This window comes from Pleurodeles waltl, chromosome 9 (genome assembly GCF_031143425.1).
Source record: "Pleurodeles waltl isolate 20211129_DDA chromosome 9, aPleWal1.hap1.20221129, whole genome shotgun sequence".
NCBI classification, from domain to species: Eukaryota; Metazoa; Chordata; class Amphibia; order Caudata; family Salamandridae; genus Pleurodeles; species Pleurodeles waltl.
In genome coordinates this window covers 369,075,968-369,095,265 of record NC_090448.1, presented here as the reverse complement: position 1 = coordinate 369,095,265, position 19,298 = coordinate 369,075,968, and positions in this window count along the sequence as shown.

Here is a 19,298-nt window from a genome sequence, read left to right as displayed (position 1 = left end):
CTTGTAGGTTGGTCTTGGCGCTGGCAGGGTCCTTGGTGAGGGAGAGTATAAGTTGCGTGTCGTCGGCGTAGGAGGTGATGATGATGTCGTGCTTGCGTACGATGTTGGCGAGGGGGCTCATGTAGACATTGAAGAGTGTCGGGCTGAGTGATGAGCCTTGGGGTACGCCGCAGATGATCTCGGTGGGTTCTGAGCGAAACGGAGGGAGGTAAACTCTTTGGGAACGGTTTGAGAGGAAGGAGGCGATCCAGTCCAGGGCCTGGCCTTGGATTCCGGTGGAGCGGAGGCGGGTGATTAGGGTGCGGTGACAGACGGTGTCAAAGGCAGCCGAGAGGTCGAGCAGAATGAGGGCGACTGTTTCACCGTTGTCCATCAGGGTTCTGATGTCGTCAGTGACTGAGATGAGGGCGGTTTCAGTGCTGTGGTTGGTTCGGAATCTGGTTTGTGAGGGGTCGAGCAGGTTGTTGTCTTCCAGGAAGGTGGTCAGCTGTTTGTTGACGGTCTTCTCTATTACTTTGGCTGGGAAAGGCAGAAGAGAGATGGGGCAGAAGTTTTTCAGGTCGCTCGGGTCACTGAATAAAGACTTTGGCCCTCATTACAACATTGGCGGTAAATGGCGCTTGCGGCCGTGCAGAAGACCGCCGACACACCGCTACAGCTATTAACGACTCACAGCTCAGAATCCGCCAAAATCCAGACACCCACACAAGTCCACCACACCAAAGGTCAGTGATAAACTGGCGATAACAAAACCTCCACGGTCACGCCAACAGGAATATGCCCACACTATCATGACCCGCAAATACACACACATTTACAAAACACAACCACATTGGACAATTCGAAATACACACACCTGATACACATACACACACCACTCCCACACACCCAATCCAATATAAAACACACACCCACATCACCCACAAACCCTTACGACCAGAATTGCGACAGAAGGCCAGAGAGAGACACCACCATCAACAAACTAGCATCCACAGGCACTCAACACCATCACTCACACAATATCCACGCACCTCACACAGCACACACAAACACATCCCCTCACACATCACAACACACACCACCTCACACATCACCCACATCACCCCATGGCACCGCAAAGACGCCCCAGGTTTTCTGAGTAGGAGCTCAGGGTCATGGTGGAGGAAATCATCTGGGTAGAGCCTCAGCTATTCGGATCACTGGTGTAGCACACCTCCATAGCTAGGAAGATGGAGCTATGGCACAGAATCGTGGACAGGGTCAACGCAGTGGGACAGCATCCAAGAACACGGGATGACATCAGGAAGAGGTGGAACGACCTACGGGGGAAGGTGCGTTCCGTGGTCTCAAGACACCAGATTGCAGTTCAGAGGACTGGCGGCGGACCCCCACCTCCTCCCCCACAACTAACAACATGGGAGGAGCAGGTCTTGGCTATACTGCATCCTGAGGGCCCAGCAGGAGTAGTTGGATGAATGGACTCTGGTAAGTCAAATCTTAACTACCATATCCCCCGCCCTACCTGCTTGCTATCACATACCCCCACCCACACCCTCACCCCATCACTCCAACTCCTCACATATGTCCCACTAACACAAACCACCCATCCCAACACCAAGCCCTGCATGCAACAACAAAGCATGGACACCCATCCCCAAAGCCCACTACAGATACCGACACAGACCCCAAAACAATTATCAAATAAGTTATTACACAAGAATGTAAGACTGCGGTACAGGGTCACCCACCCATTGCACACGATGGCACACACAGATGCAATAATCATGCCTTTACACCCATGCAGGACCCCTACCCAACGTCACTGGACAGGAGGTTCCAGACATGTCCACCCCCTACAGAAGAGGCCCACAGTGATGACAGCAGCTCTGTCCAACTGGATCTAGATGACCAGTCCGGCCCATCTGGGACCTCGGGACAGTCAGTTCCCCTGACACAGTAACAAGCCACCACAGAGCCTCCCCCCTCAGGAAACACCAGCACAGCACCCACCCAGCGGGCCCGTACCTCTGTCCCCAGGACACGTCAAGCAGCAGTGTGTCCACCACTACAGGGAACCCAGGCTAACCCACTACCCCAACAACAACAGGGACCTGGGGGCAGTGGTAGTTGGCACACCGTTCAGGGGACAGAGGCCCAGGAACACAGGGGAACTGGGAGGGCTGCTGTGCGACAGGGGGAGGACAGGCCCAGGGAACCCACTCTCCACGAGGCCCTCTCCAACATCCTGGGAGCATACCATCATTCCCAGGAGACGATGGCAACGGTACTGGCCAAGTTTCAGGAGACCCAGCGGCTGCAGGAGGAACAGTATTTGGGCTTCAGGGAGGAACTCAGATCCATCAATTCTACCCTGGGCACCATGGTAGGGGTGCTGAAGGAAGTCCTCAACACCAGGAAGGACACTGAGGCACAACAAGGGCCCCCTGACACTAATCTGGATGATGAACAGCCCACTACCTCCACTGGCGCTAGTGGGCAGGAGGCACCACCACAGGACCACCACACCAGCACCCCACCCCCTGCAGATGGAGGACCACCCCGCAAGCAGTCGCTGAAATCCAGGACAAAGACAGAGAACAATGCCAAGACCCCCACCAAGAAATGAGACCACCCTGAATGTCATCCTTCTGTCCCACTTTGTCACCCTGTCCATCCTTAAACTGCCCTAGCTCCAATTCCTATGCCCCTTTGGACAATGCACCTGTGAGACAAATATCTGGGCTCTGCCATGGACATTCCTCCACCATCACCCCTGACCGTTTTACAACCCCCTCCACTATTTTGCACTTAAATAAACACCCTTGAATCACAAACCAAGCTGGAGTCAGGCTTTCACAAATGTGTATTTGCAATAACTGTGGAAAATAGCATCGGCCATTGTATTGTCAACATACCTATGTCACACAGCTCTAGTCCATGAGGTAACATTGCAGAGGTCACACAGTGGGACCCACATCTGTGAAATGGAAAGGCAATGTGACAGTTCAGGGTCCATACACTGGGTGAAAGTGACAGACATATGATAGGTCTAACAATTTTATCAGATGTAGGAGGCAGTGATGTCTTCTTACCTGTGTCTCACTGGAAGTATTGCTGGATCACGTTGTTTCTATTGTCAATATCCTCTTCTTCTGCCTCCTCTTCTTCACTGTCCACAGGCTCCACAGTTGCCACAAGACCTCCTTCTGGACCATCCTCCTACAGAAAAGGCATCTGTCGTTGCAAAGCCAAGTTGTGCAGCATACAGCAGGCCACGATGATCTGGCATGCCTTCTTTGGTGAGTAGTACAGAGAACCACCTGTCATATGGAGGCACCGGAACCTGGCCTTCAGGAGGCCGAAGGTCCTTTCTATCACTCTCCTAGTTCACCCATGTGCCTCGTTGTGGCGTTCCTCTGCCCTTGTCCTGGGATTTCTCACTGGGGTCAGTAGCCATGACAGGTTTGGGTAACCAGAGTCACCTGTAAATGTCAAGGGTCAACTGTTAGACACACACAACCCTAAGGGACAACCCCAGACCCAGACAACTATTCACTGGGTATAGGGTCCTTGTCCTCACCTATAAGCCACACACAGTGCCTCTGGAGTTGCCCCATCACATAAGGGATGCTGCTATTCCTCAAAATGTAAGCATCATGCACTGAGCCAGGAAACTTGGCGTCCACATGGGAGATGTACTGGTCAGCCAAACACACCATCTGCACATTCATAGAATGGTAGCTCTTCTGGTTTCTGTACACCTGTTCACTCCTGCGGGGGGTACCAAGGCCACATGTGTCCCATCAATGGCACCTATGATGTTGGGGATATGTCCCAGGGCATAGAAGTCACCTTTCACTGTAGGCAAATCCTCCACCTGATGGAACACGATGTAGCTGCGCATGTGTTTCAGCAGGGCAGACAACACTCTGGACAACACGTTTGAGAACATAGGCTGGGACATCCCTGATGCAATGGCCACTGTTGTTTGAAAAGCCCCACTTGCCAGGAAATGGAGTACTGACAGGACCTGCACTAGAGGGGGGATTCCTGTTGGATGGCGGATAGCTGACATCAGGTCTGGCTCCAACTGGGCCGAAGACTGCAGCGCAATCCTGCATTAGTTAACATTGGGCCCTATGGATCCCAAGAGCCAATGACGATGTACGCCAGCGGTGACGATACACACCGCCGCGGATGTCACCTCAATTTTCTGTCAGTTCACTCACTTGATACCTGATCTTCGACAGGAGAGGACCTAAACTGCAAGTGCTGCTGTGACCTCAGTTTGGAAGCGACGATGGCTCATGTGCCTGGGGAAAGGGCCCCTGCCTTCACATTGGAGGAGTTGGATAAACTAGTGGATGGGGTCCTCCCCCAGTACACGCTACTCTACGGTCCTCCAGACAAACAGATGAGTACACTGTGAGCATGCTGTATGGGCAATGCCTGTTTGGAGTGGTGTGGATGGAAGATACGGGGGGATGAGGCCTGCATGATCGGACGGTGAGTGTATGTGTGTCAGGGCAAGGGTGGGAATGTGGGACAATGACTGTGACGATCCGGACGGTTAAAGTTTTTCCTTTTCCTCTTTACTATTCCTGTAGGACAGCGCCCACTAGAAGAAGGATATTTGGCGTGCCATCGCCAAGGATGTCCGGACCCTTGGGGTCCAGCACAGATGGAGCACCCACTGCCGGAAAAGATGGGAGGACATTTGCCGCTGGAGCAAGAAGACGGCGGAGGCCGAGCTGGGGATGGCCTCCCATCGTGGGAGGGGTGCCTGTCGCACCATGACCCCCCTGATGTCCTGGATCCTGGCGGTGGCCTATCCGGAGTTGGATGGGCGCTTGAGGACATCACAGCAGCCACAAGGGGGTGAGTACCGTCACACCCATCTGACTCTGCGTGCATTGGAGGTGTCTGGGTGGGGGAGATGGGCAGTGGGCTCCCCTAGGCTAGGGCGAGCTTTGTAGGCAAGGACCCTTTGTGAGGCAGGCTAAGTGGCACCCCAACCCCACCAGTGGTAAGAGCCATCTACACCTAGTCAGACTCCTGTGACTTCCATGTGTGCAGCAATCTGGCATAGGCCATGCACCCCATGTCCCTGTGATTAATTAGGGAACTCTAAGTGCATGGCGTAGTACAGAGGGCTGCTGTGTCTGTGGTGTCCCCCAACGGTAGCGGTATTGCATGCACTGAACATGTCTTTCTTCTTTCTCCCCCCCTTTTTGTGGTCTCCCTGATCTTGTGTGCATTAGCATCATCAGGCGGAGGAGCTGTGCCACCGGAGCAGGAGGTAGCTGCATCCCACATAGCCCTGGAGGGCGAGACAACGGAGTCTGAAGTCACCAGTGGGATGGAGGGCGAGAGGAGCTCCACGGCGGGGACAGGAGCAGAGACCAGCAACACCGACTCCTCCTCTGATGGGAGCTTCCTTGCGGTAGCGGGCCCCTCTGTGCCCACCTCATCTACAGGTACAGCCGCCACCCCCCTACCAGCACTGCCCTCCCAGCAGCCCCTCTGCGTGTGTACCGTGGCCGCTCACCCAGGAGGGTGGGCATCTCCTTTGCCCCAGGCACCTCAGGCCCTGCCACAGTGAGCCCTGCTGCCCTCTGTGAGGAGGCCATTGACCTCCTGAGATCCCTCACTGTTGGGCAGTCTACCATTCTGAATGCCATCCAGGGTGTAGAGAGGCAGTTGCAACAGACAAATGCATACCTGGAGGGCATTCATTCTGGCCAGGCAGCCCAACAGCGAGCTTTTCAGGCTCTGGCCTCTGCACTGATGGCAGTCATTGTCCCTGTGTCCAGCCTCCCCCTCCAACTTCCTCCACCCAGACCTAATCCCCAGTACCTCAGCCTATCCCAAGCACACCATCAGACCAACATGCACACACCTCGACACACAAGGGTGGCTCTGGCAAACATAAGCACCACACATCCCACAGGCACTCACACAAGCATCATACCCATGCACACATACCAACATCCACTGCCTCCACTGTGTCCCCCTCCTCCATGTCTCCCTCCTCCCTCCCTGTCACGTCTCCACTCACACCTGCATGCACTACATCTTCAGCCACTACCTCCATCACCGGCACGCCCATCACCACACACCACTCACGTTCACTCACCACCCCCACTACCATTCACACATCTCGTGTGTCCTCTCCCAGTGTGTCTGTGAGCCCTCCTCCCAAAGTACACAAACGCAGTCACACACCCAAACAACAGCCATCCACCTCACGACAGCCTCCAGCCCATGCACATTCACCCAAAGTCAGCAAACGAACACCTCCTACAACCACTAACTCTTCCTCCACTCCCAAACCCCCTCCATCTACCCGTCCCAGTATGTCTAAAAAGCTTTTCCTATCAAATCTTGACCTCTTCCCTACACCTCCCCCAACCCGTCCGTTCCCTAGGGGCCACCTTTCCAGGTCCCAACCCAGCACCTCAGCCACCACATCACCGGGCACAGTGGTGCCAGCAATAGCCGGATTTTGGAGTGCGCCAATCAACAGGGCTGCCAGTGTCCCAAGGAGCAAGGCCAAGGACATTTCCCCACCTCCAAAACAGAAAAAGTTGCCCACATCCCAGAGGGAGAAGGCCAAAACACCTGCCACCAAGGACTCAGCCAAGATAATTGTTGGAAGTGGCAAGACAGCTGCGCCACCATCCAAGGTGGGGAAGGGCCTGAAAATGAAAGGCAAGTCAATGTAAACCTGCACGGCGGACAAGACCGCCACCGGCACCGACACATGCACTGCCGCCACAGACACCACCGCCAGCACCCCAGATACTGAGCCCTTCACCAGCACCGCAGACACTGTGCCCTTCAGCAGCACCGCAGTCAGTGAGCCCGCCACCAGCACTGCCGCAACTGACACCGCCGCCAGCACCGCAGTCAGTGAGCCCCCCACGAGCACTGCCGTTACTGACAACGCCGCCAGCACCGCGGTCAGTGAGTCCGCCACCAGCACGGCCGCTACTGACACCGCCGCCAGCACGGCAGTCAGTGAGCCAGCCACCAGCACGGCATTCAGTGAGCCAGCCACCTGCACGGCAGTCAGTGAGCCAGCCACCTGCACCGCTGTCAGTGAGGCCGCCACCAGCACCGCCGCCGCAATGACCGCCGCAAGCACTGTCGCTACTGACCCCTCCGCCAGCACCGCCAGCGGCCCACGACATCCTGAGCCAGTGGCACCACCGCAGACGTGGCTACCATCCCCAGTGGTCATTCATACAAGGCTGGTGGTCAGTTCCAGGGGCCTGGGCAGCTTGCATGTTGCACCACTGTCATTGGAGTGTCACATCCACTATCTCAGTCCTTGGCAGGATGAAGCACACTGGGCACAAAGGCCCCTCCAGAACCAGTGCAGAAAGACATCCACTACCTCTGTCCTTGGCAGGATGAAGAACTCTGGGCACAAAGCCCCCTCCAGAACCAGTGGAGACTGTTATCCACTTGAAAGACTGTGGCTTTGCACTCCCCAGGACCAATCAGTGGGCAAACCACCCACTGGAGAGTATTGAGAGACTGTGGCTTTGCACTCCCCAGGATGAAGCAGTGGGCAACCCACCCACTGGAGAGACTTGAGAGACTGTGGCTTTGCACTCCCCAGGATGAAGCAGTGGGCAACCCACCCACTGGAGAGACTTGAGAGACTGTGGCTTTGCACTCCCCAGGACCAATCAGTGGGCAACCCACCCACTTGAGAGACTGTGACTTTGCACTCCCCAGGATAATGCAGTGGGCAAACCACCCACTGGAGAGACTTGAGAGACTGTGGCTTTGCACTCCCCAGGATAAAGCAGTGGGCCCAATAGTGTCTGTCTATATTGGCGGTTTCCGCCATGGTCATACTTCCATTTTTTTTTACCGCTGGCCTGTTGGCGGTTTTACCGCCGCTTTACCACCGACCGCCAGGGTTGTAATGAGGGCCTTTGTGTTTTTCTGAACTTTGATGTTGAATCTTGATGCCTTGCTGATCGACTGATGTCCTGAGGACGAAGACTAACTCTGCTTGCTGATCCACACTGAGGATATGTATTACAAATGAGACTGTTGATTATTAAGCATTTTTGCTTTTTCTTTCTAGGTACTAACTGCAATGTTTTGATAGAGCCATAGTTAGATGTTTTTCCAAATTTGTGTTACTAAATTGTTTTGCATGAAGCCCAACAGGCTGATGCTAATCTGGTGTTAGTAAAGGATCCTCACTAATGAAATCATGCTAATAGGGATTAATGCTTGATTAATTTCTCTGCTAAACTTAGAATGTGTTGTAGTTCAAACTTTGATTAGATTACTTTTCTTCTGCCGCTTTGGACAGCCAGTATTGTTTCTGTATGTGGTTCATTTGATTTTGAGATTAATATACATGACTTTAGTGTTGTTAATATAGGGAAATAAATATTCTAACTTTTACAAAAAGGTGCGGTTATTCATGACTGAAAGGTAATGGGGTGTGACAATTACTGACTCCATTGATTATTACTGTTATTGATTGTTGATTATTGACTATTGTGTATTGGTTATTGATTATGTCCTGGAGCTATGGTAAGAACATCATAATTGCAAGTCAAAGGTTCATCGACCTATTCGCGTCCCCTTGTAAGTTTACTTACTAAGGTCAGACGCGCTAACACCCTCATATTCCAGACCATCATGTAATGAAGTCGCTGTTGTACCCTAACCAGAAGTTGCAACAAGACAGAAGGTAGGTTGGGTGGGTGCCCCTCTCCCATGGGTACCAGGGCCACATGCAAATCATCTCAACTGCACTGGTCTGCTTTAAGTTACAGGCTTTAATGTTTTTTGACGCCAGTAGTCACAAGAAATATTAAATTTGCAAGACGAGTTAGCAGCCTCAGCCCTCCTCACCCGGATTTATGCCTAATTCCCCTGACATTTGACTGTGGAATCAAGCGATGTCCAATTAACTGGAATTTTGGGAATGCCCTTGGAACCTTGAGATCATCTCCATTGGCTTCCATAAAACAATTGTTCGTTTTGGGTGATGAGATTTTGGTTAAGTCCGAATTTTGGGACTGCTTTGTTAGTATTGGGTTGTTGACAGGTCCATCATTTGTGGATTGTCAGTCACCTGTACTCAAACCAAAGGAGCTGCTTCGAGTTCAACCCAGTTCCTCCAAGAAAACTATTGGTGGAGAGACATATCATAGCATGCTCGGTTCTGCCTGATATCTCTGCCCTAGTAAGTGAAAATAATAAACACTAACTTTAGTAACAAAAGACCCAAGCACTCTAGGATCCTGCTGGAAAAATGTGAATTGTTTCTTATAGGTTTTTTAAGGCCACAGGGACCCTTATTAATTGTTTTTAATAGTGGCTTGCCGCATTATCATTATGATCGAGTTTTGTGACATATCCCTGTTCCAGAAAATTCTAGGACTTGTATTTATGTGCTGCTGTTATTAATTTTGCCTGCACTGTTTTCCTAAGTATTGATTAATGTACTGTAGTTATTTCAACTGTGGGAGAACCAAGGGTCAGATTTATTTTCATTTCAAGCAGCGCACAGCAGCAAGACAACTTGCTACGCTGAGCCAAATGGAGAGAGCAGGAATGTGCCTTATCTATCAAGATACAGCCAATTCCTCCTTTCTCACAGAGCTGGTGCTCTGCTGCATAGCGCCAATGCAGACATTGTGCAAGGGTTCCTGAATTGAATTGTTTCCCTTCTTGCACAAAAACAATGCTTAAAGACATTTTCCTCTTTCTAAGTGTGCTGCAGAATGCCTTGTTGTGGCTCTATTGGGAAGGCGTACGATTTTGACGCATTCCCAGGTTTACCATTCTTGGTAAATCTGGAAATGTGCCAAAATATATTAATGGATGCGTGAGAACATCCACACTCCACTGATGTAATGCCTTCCCGGTGCAGAGCACCGCCTTGTGGTTCTCTGGATTTCCCAATCCATGCAGGGTCACACAAGGGGGCCTTGCGTAGCTTGGTGAATACGACTTAAAACTTGCGTTGCCCTTGGATCATATTGTGTGACACAAGGGCAAAGCATTCCTATGATAAATCTGGTCCCATGTTTAGGAGAAAATTGTACTGACAGTCAGATTTGGTGACTATCAAAAATAAGGAATGGTTGAAGCGTGAAAAATTAAAAAAGAAATATCATGAAATTGTTTATCTGTAAGGATACAGAATTTTTCAACACACTGCATAACCATCCTGAAAATTAGGTCTTTGAGCAAATGCATTGCAAGTAAAATTATAACTAGGTGAAAAAAACGATGGGCGGTGAGCTTTGGGTGATTGTAGTTGTTAGAAACCAGGGAGCTCATTTACAAGGACTTTGCACCACCGTTGTGTCATTTTTTGTGATGCAACAGTGGTGCAAGCAGTGCTTTACACTGCTCCACATTTACAAACTGACTCATTGGACTAATGCGTCAGTTTGTAAAGCCTTGCATCACATTATACCTGCACCAGGTATAATGTATGCAAGGTAGGCATTCCAACGGGGAAGCCATACAGAACTGATGCCGTCAAAATTACAACATTTCACTACATCATTCTACGACTTCACTGCATCAGAATTTTACCACCTGCTCAGAGCAGGCGTAAAACTGACACATGGCTTTTCTCAATGGGAGCCTCCTGTTATTGCTGGAGTAGCGTCATTTTATTAATGCTAGTCCAGCAATGTGTGAGTTTAGTGCCATAGATGTGTCAGAATTTCTGAATCATCTGTAAAAACGTGTCATGGAGCTCTGTATTGTAAATACAGAGCATCCATGGTGTCGTTAGAGGGTTGCATAGTAGTGCAAGAAGTCTGAGGCATCAGAGCTGATGTGTCAGATTCTTGTAAATGAGGCCCTAAGTCTCTAGTTAGCAGTAGTATTCACCCTGTCCACATAGGGGCCACAATCCTAGTCAGGGTAAGTCAGACACACAACCTAAATTAACTCGTGCTTACCCTCTGCTAGCTTGGCACAGAGCAGTCTGACTTATTTTAAGAGGCAATTTATGAAGTATTTCTGCTTCACGTATATTTCAGTACCACAGTGAAGACACCTTAAAAAGACTCCACTTCAGTTCAGAAAAATATAGAATATTTATCTGAGTGAAACAAGACCAAAGCGACAAAAACCCAATAAGTAGAAGTTGAGAAATGAATTTTTAAGGATTAAATGAAAGAACAGTGCTTATAAGTTACTACCTGTCAAAAGGCTACTTGAGGTTGTGAGGGACCATGCAAATTCAAAGTTCAGGTTGACCACCTTGAAGGGCAGGCTGCATACAAGACCCACACTGGGTCCTTTGAAACAGTACCTTTGATGGATCAGAGCATCGATGCTGAGGGTAGGATGCGTCAATATTTTCCACGCAGTCGGATCACTGCATCATCATTGGGCTCCGTCGAAGTACAGACAATGCATCGTAGTCAAAATGTGAAGGCTGTGCATCCGTTGTTGTCAAACATCCTCTGTGTTGTTGTCAAGTCTTGCAGATGGGGTCAAAGGATTGGCATTGTTGGAGAAAGATGCTCTGATTTTTTCACATGCAGTCTGTTCAATGCATCATTTTTGTGCAGAAACCAGCTGCAGAACTCACTTCTGAGGCCCAGTCCTGGAGGGGGGGCACCTCAGGCAAGGGTAGGACTCACAGATGGCTAAGTCCAACAGCACCAGAGGAGTTACATACAGTCTTTGATGTCCCTGAGGCTGCAAGAGAACAGGGGTAAAGCCAACAAGCCCTTGGAGAACTTGGGTGCAAAGACAGGTGCAGTTCTTCTCACTCTAGGCTTGGAGCAACAGGCAGCAGGCCAACTCAGCAAAACAAGTAGCAAAGTGTCAGTCCCTCCTACATTACAGCACAGAGCAAGCAGTAGCAACACAGCAACATAGTTGCAGAGTGGCAGTCCCTCCTGGTAGCACGGTAGTCCTTCCTGGCAGAATGTCCTTGGTTCCAGTAGAATTCTGATCTTGTGGAGTTTGCGGTCCAGTATTTCTACCCAAATGTGACTTTGAAGTGGGGGAGACTTCAAAGAGGACTTTGAAGATCCTCCCGGTTCCTGCCCTTCTTTCTATGGCTCTGGATAATCTACAGAGGGTTATGCTGCCCTTTGTCCGAGGAAAGGCGTGGCTCTATTCAGGTGTAAATGTTAGCTCCTCCCATCTAACCCAGGAAGACCCATCCGCTTGGTGAAGGCCATCAGGATACAAATGTTATGCCCCAGCTCCCTTTGTGTGTGACTGTCTAGAGGAGAATGCACGGAGCCTGCTGTCATCCACCTCAGACATGTCTTCAGAGACAGGCAGAGGCACAGAATGGTTCTTTCTAAAAGTGGCATTTTTAGACTTACAATTTAAAATCTGATTTCACCATAACTTGTGTAACATTCTGACAAATTCTAAGGTAGCAGGGTATTACTTACGTGTAATGTTGGTCTAATTATGTTTTGTGCAATACAGATTATTTTTACATAGCTCAGTGTTGTGTTTACTTTGTAGTGTACATTTTGCGTCACGTGTGTTGTGTGTGTTGTGCAAACGCTTTACACATTGCCTCTGGGATAGGCCTGACTGCTTGTGCCAAGCTACCAAGGGGGTGAGCAGGGGTTATCTTGGACGTGTAACTCCCTTGCCCTGACTAGAGTGGGTAAGTTCTGCCTGGCTGAGGTGCATACCCTAGCCAACCAGAAACCCCATTTCTAACACCCACGAATAACATTTCATAACATTTAGGCCCATATTTATACTTGCAGGCGCAGTTTTGCGTAAAAAATAATACCGAAGGTTAACGACATTTTGGTGCGCCGTGCAGGCTTCAAATTTATACTTTGACGCACGGCGGCACAATCCACAGGTGTGAGTCATTTTATTTGACACACACAGCAGCGTCAAGTCGTAAAGCAAAACGAGGTTAACGTAGCAGAAATGACTGTGGGTCGATTTACGACCCCGCAAACCAGATATGCAGCCTTTTTTGACGCAATAGCATCAAAATTCCCTGCAAACACAGCCATTTCAGCAGAGGAGAGCCAAAATGGATCCCAGACGCCTCTACAGACTCCCGGAAGATGACAACAGACCAGGAACCAGACAGGAGGGCCCATACAAGAACCAGGACACTTTTAAGAAGAAAAGAAAGTGTTGCTTCAGTGCAGAGGAACAGGAAATTCTGGTGAAAGAGGTGACGGAACACCAGCACCAAATGTTTGTCACCTCAAAATTGCCAATCAGTAGGAGAGAGGCTATATGGCAACAAATTGTCGACAAGATCAACAATGTGGCAGAAGTACGCAGAACAGTCATCGAGTGCAAGAAATGCTGGCATGACTGCAAGCGCAGGACCATGGAAAAGATGGCCAGGAACAGGAAGGCAGCACTGCAGACTGGAGGTGGGAGTCCAGCACACGAGGAGCCCCTGGACCAGATGGAGGAGATGGTCACAGCTGTCATCCCTGAGGAGATCGTCACAGGGATTCAAGGACAGGACAGCGCAGACTACCAGGAGACAACGCACATGCAGGGTAAGTCGCATGGGGAATTAAAATGCACTAATGTCAACTACAACCGGTGGGGGGGGATACCAACCACAAAATGCATGGAAGTCATCATATACATGGAGTGGCCTGGGTAAGGGGGTATGGCATGGGGGCATGGCCTGTACAGCGAAAAGCTGGGGCACACCATAACACTACACCACCAATAGTCCCATGGGGGCATGCTGCCATGCCAACGGTAGAGCAAAGGTAAAGCCACCCCAGGAGGGAAGGGCACAACGTCAAACTGACATCCTGGCACACGTCAGCTACCATACCCCCTACATTAACTAGGACCATATTAACAACCTCTAGCCATTCCGACAACTGGAATGTAACTGCGACAACAGTTGCCACTATCCACTCCGCTCTGTGTGCAGCTCAAGTAGCCAATGGCAGTAACATCCCCATGGATCATACACACCTAAATTAGTGGGTTGAGGATGACAACTCCAGTAATCCCCTGAAACAAGACAAAGGCTGCAGTCCTGTCAATAGTGAATGCCCATAGTTGTCGCAAACATCAGCCAATGTCAACAACAATAGGAGCTACACAGCACTAAGGACACACCCATGCTGCATATGTCAGGGTCCATCCTGTGCCTGGGTCACAATGTAACATCTCAAATGTCATACTGCTCAAACAACGGCATGGAGGGGGAGGACACATGCAACTGGTTACTGACATATACCTGCACAGTCAGAGGAGGAAATAGGACACTGCTACGACTATCAGGGCAATCAATCTCCACACATTCCCTTACATCAGCTGTACACATTACCAATGGTAAAACCATATCGTGCCATAACAATGCTATGCCTAGGATACGCTACATGTCAACTACATTTAAATGGATGTGAAAGATCAGAGACTGGGGCAGGTCCAGATTGTCAAGTGTGCTGCTAGTGCCATCAGAGCACCCACAGCCAGTGAAAGGCCTCACCACCAGAATGGATGTAGGCGGAGGGTTGAGTAGGACAAGAAGATGGCAAATCACAATTTGTCCAGAACAAACACCTAGAGGAGATTATGCCGACAAGTCTAATAACTTACCACAATACATGTGACATGCAGGTGGGCCATAGGCCTGGGAGAATGCCCATCTGAAAGACTGGAGCAATGACAAGGAAACAAGATCACAATGTGAATTCATTACAAGGCACGCATGTCACATCACTAATGCCACAACACACACACACTAATTGTACCCCATTTCATTGCAGAGGAAGATGGATCTCCTGCGGATATACCTATCCCAGAATACCCTGATTACATGGATGACAAGCTGACAAACATTCCCCAGCAGACCATCCAAGAGGTCCTTGGAACCCTCCAGAGCCCACCTTCAGTCACAAGGAGAAGCACAGAACAAGCAGCCATCACAGAGGACCCACCCACCACCCCAATTGGAAGACCTGCCAGGTCCAATACAGCTGAGGACTCAGACGACACAGGCACCAGCTTTGAGAGAACTGCAGTTGGGGTACAGCGGGAGCTGGCCAAGGAGGTGCGGTAAGGATGCAAACTATAGCAGCCAGCCTAGAGGGGGTGCGTTTGTGCATGATGTCATCTGCAGATCAGGCAGCAGCTATGCAAGGGCTAACATCTATCTTGCAGGAACAGCAAAAAAGGAAATAAGCACAGCTGTAATACAGTTGACCCAACACCTACAACAGCAATCCTGTCAACGCGTGCACAAATGCAACATTGAACCCCTCAGGGCCGACCTGGCTGCCTACCATCGTGATGTGGCTGCTATTCTTAAGAATCAGCAGATCCTCCTTGCTGCAGTACTGCCCTTAAGACCCCCACAGGTAGCAGTGACTGGGATGTCTGACTCTACGTCTTCTAACACTGAGCTGTGTGTTGCCCTTTAACAACCACCACCACGGACAGAGGAGGCAACACACACATCAGAAGAAGAAGACATGGAACAGATCACATTCACACGGAAAAGTACCCGGAATCACTAGTCCCTGCCACATGGCCAACTATTACCAAGGTCCTGCGTTTTGTAACATGCCAGTCTTATAACAACTCTACTCAATGACTGTTCTGCTAACCACTGTATATCGTGTCAGCCTGCCCAGTGCTTGTCTCTCTCTCTTACTCATTGGCAAATCCTGTCCCTCTGCACTGTCTGAAACATCACCCCAGCATGTCAGAAGCATTTCCTTAACCCCTTGTGTAGGATCACAATGTAAGATGTCACTATAATGGACTCACAATCATGGACAATGTACATATAGTACTACAGCACTTTTCAATAAATAGCACTTACACAACAAATCTGTCTCTGGGTAATGTGACACATCAACTGTGCAGCAGATAACTGAAATGTGCCTCCTGTCAAATAACGTAGCTTGTCAGCACAACTGTCCTGATATTATGTAGTCAGACAAATCTGCACAGTGGCCAGGATTGCATCATACTCTCCCCTTCCTGAGGGTAATATCTGATGAAGTGAGAAACCATACACCATCATGCTGTGTTGGACAGAATAATGCTTCCTCAAGGGATATCTAAATCATAAAATAGTGGCAGCAAAATGTTGTCACCATGCAATACTAACACATATAACAGGGCACACAAATCTAAGCTAACACTACAAAAACTTTGTGAATGAAGGTGTCTGAGTTTACATCCAAATAGGTAATCATACTGAACAGTGTCACAAATGATCTATGTGAGTCATGAAGACAAGACTACAAGAGTGCTTACGACAACTCATCTTATAAGGGTGTCCTTTAACATCACACTGCAGTCAGACCTAAAACTGTTCCCCCAATACCAAGTCTGGAAGCACCGTTTGTGACTTACAAAACATACTTACCAACAAAAACACATTGGAATCCATATTAACTGTGACTGGTGGTTGCAACGAATTGTGGAATCTTTGCAAGGTAGCTCTGGGTTAGCTGCCAATCTTACAGCTCATTTGGGATTTGTTCGTAGCATAGGACACCAATGTAATAGAACAAAATTCAGGTACACTGATGCCAAGGCCATGATCAAGTAGCATTTAACACATACTGTGAAGGGTTAACTATATATTTATTAAATGGTAATCACAGAAGAGGAAACTGAGGGAAAAGTCTTACCTACCTTAATCTGTCCTGACTACTCATTACCCACAACTGTCCCTAACTAACCTAACCTAAACTTACTTATCACATGTAACGAAACATTCTAAACATCAGGCCCCCACCCCCCTTATGAGACGGGACACATGGAGGTCAACACATACTAACCTAAACACCTACCAGTCTATCCTAAACAAATATATATATTTTATGTTTTTTTGTTTTTTTGTTGTTGTTTTTTTTTTATAAAACACACAAGTACCCCAACATAGCCCCCCACCCACCCACTTAATAAGTAAAAATAGAAAGAATCAGGACCCCCCACCCACTAACACTAACTAAACTAACAGACTATACTAACCTAACACTAAGCCCCCTAAGCCCACTAAGTATGAGAACAAGGAATGAGGAGGGAGGGGAGGGAATCATGTCCATTGTCACCAAAGTCTAGAGGTTGGCCCTCCGGAGGGTCCGCTTTATGGACTTCACACGCCTGTTAATATGGCGAACATCCCGGCTCAGATTACTTATCTTCCTCAAGTCACAGTCCATCTTACGTTCCATTTCGTGGAATGCTGCAGGGTCAACTGTTGGAGCAGGGGCAGTCTGGGTACCGGTGGAGGAGGTTTGTGGGTGTGTAGAGCCAAGGCCAGTGGGATGTCCTGAAGCTGTTGCAATGCTGGGGCCTGGAACTACAGCAGACGTTGGGTCAACAGTCCCAGCTGTGGGTGGTGCCACCTGGGTAGAACTGGTGGTTGTGCTGGCTGTGGTGGGCAAAGTAGGGACACCCTGTGGGAAAGCCCTCCATGCCCCGGAGGCCCGTTCATGGTGGTATCGATGGGCCATCCTCCTGAACCCCGACTCTACCAGCAGGATATGTTGGCATCTCATGGCCTGCCGCTGGAGCTCACGGACCTGGATGGGAGTCATGTTTGCAGCTGTGAAGACAAATGCAAATAATTTACATTAGGAACTGCATTGTGTGAAATGGCACAAGAAGTAAACCAGACAATACATCTACTGTACTTGTAACAGCTCATATCACCATACAGATCATTGAATGTCCCTGAGGAAGTACATGGCAGGCCAGCCTACAAAGGTCACATCACACATAGCACATCCAAAACCTACGAGATGGGTAACAACTGGCATTGACTTGCCATCTGAGTTCTGCCAGTTATCAGCTAACAATCATGCTGCATTTCCTCCGCCAATACCTGGGCTACAAATGTCAGTGTACGGAATGCAAAACTAAAGCCACATGGTCGGCAAGTTTTAACTGGACTTGCCAGATAGTACCCATGTGCCATACCTGAGTGTGTAGGTTCCGACCAAACAGTCACTTATTCACATGCATGTGTAACATACTGGTAGCATCAGTCCTATGTACCCTATTCACAAACCCATGCCTGTGTTTGGGGCGGGTGGAGAAACAACTAACAATTCCAAACAACATGGACACCCAGGAGTGTATAGAAAACTCCACACGTGTTTGGCTCTACACACACACCACAGGTAAGATCTATCAACAATTAGGAGTCTGCAAACCCTTGACCAATCATAGCGCCACACATGTCAGGAAATGGAGAGCTTGGTACACATCATATACTTCCAGTAAGGCATGACTCACACCAGACGCAGAGTTGCAAGAACACCCATGATCATGCTTAGCATGCACACCTAGGCCATTGCACTCAAGTTCCACATACCTGTAGCACTACATGTGTAAGTACATGCTGCTAGGGAGTTCTACCTACAGTTTAATAAGTACTTTGGTGAATAGGGAAGCAGAAGTCTGTTGGAAAGCGATTTGCAGTACCAATCTGGGAGAATGTGGGTCTGACAGGCTGACAGAATCTGAGCTGAGTTCCAGTGCGACTCTTGTTGATACAAGTGGTATCCACATGACTCACCCCAGTACTCATTGTGGGGCCTACAGGAATGACCTACAATCCCTAGATAATACAATCAGATAAGCATTGGCCAGCTCAATACTTTTGAGGAACTGAAATCCCACTCATGGAACAAGACAAATGATTGGCCAGCTCATCACACCTTGCTATGTGTTCAACACACACAAGTCCATCACACATCACCAGCAAACACAACACATAACAGACATATCAACACTTACTGGAGTGGTCAGGGTCCTCAAATGTAGCCACCTCTCCCACAGTGTAGGGTGCCGGTCCCCCTGTAAGGCATGGAAGGAAGAAATGTGCTTAAAATCTGTGCACTGACCAACAATTGCAAAGACATATACAATGTGTAAGCTGAATAAGGAAATGACAGCCATTCAGACATGATGAAACTGCATCTGATATATCACGGCCAACATGTACATAGCATGGGTCTCCTATGACAGTTACACACATATCTGCACACATGCATTGGCCCTAACTATCATGTGGTGGCAAACATGCCCCGTCATTAGTGATCAGAAATAATAATGGAGTGTAATCGTCTCATCATGTGCATCCAAGAGAGACATCCAAAGCCTGGTTACGTGAGGACTGCATTACCAGTCAAACAGCCCATGTGGCCATGACACATTTCTTGCACATAGGCATGGACTTCTATAAGCCCTCCTGTTGTTACAGTTTTTTCATTTAATGTGGCCCAGCAATGGTGATTTGCACCAACCATGGAGATGTGAACCCATGTGCATACCTTTGGACTGCT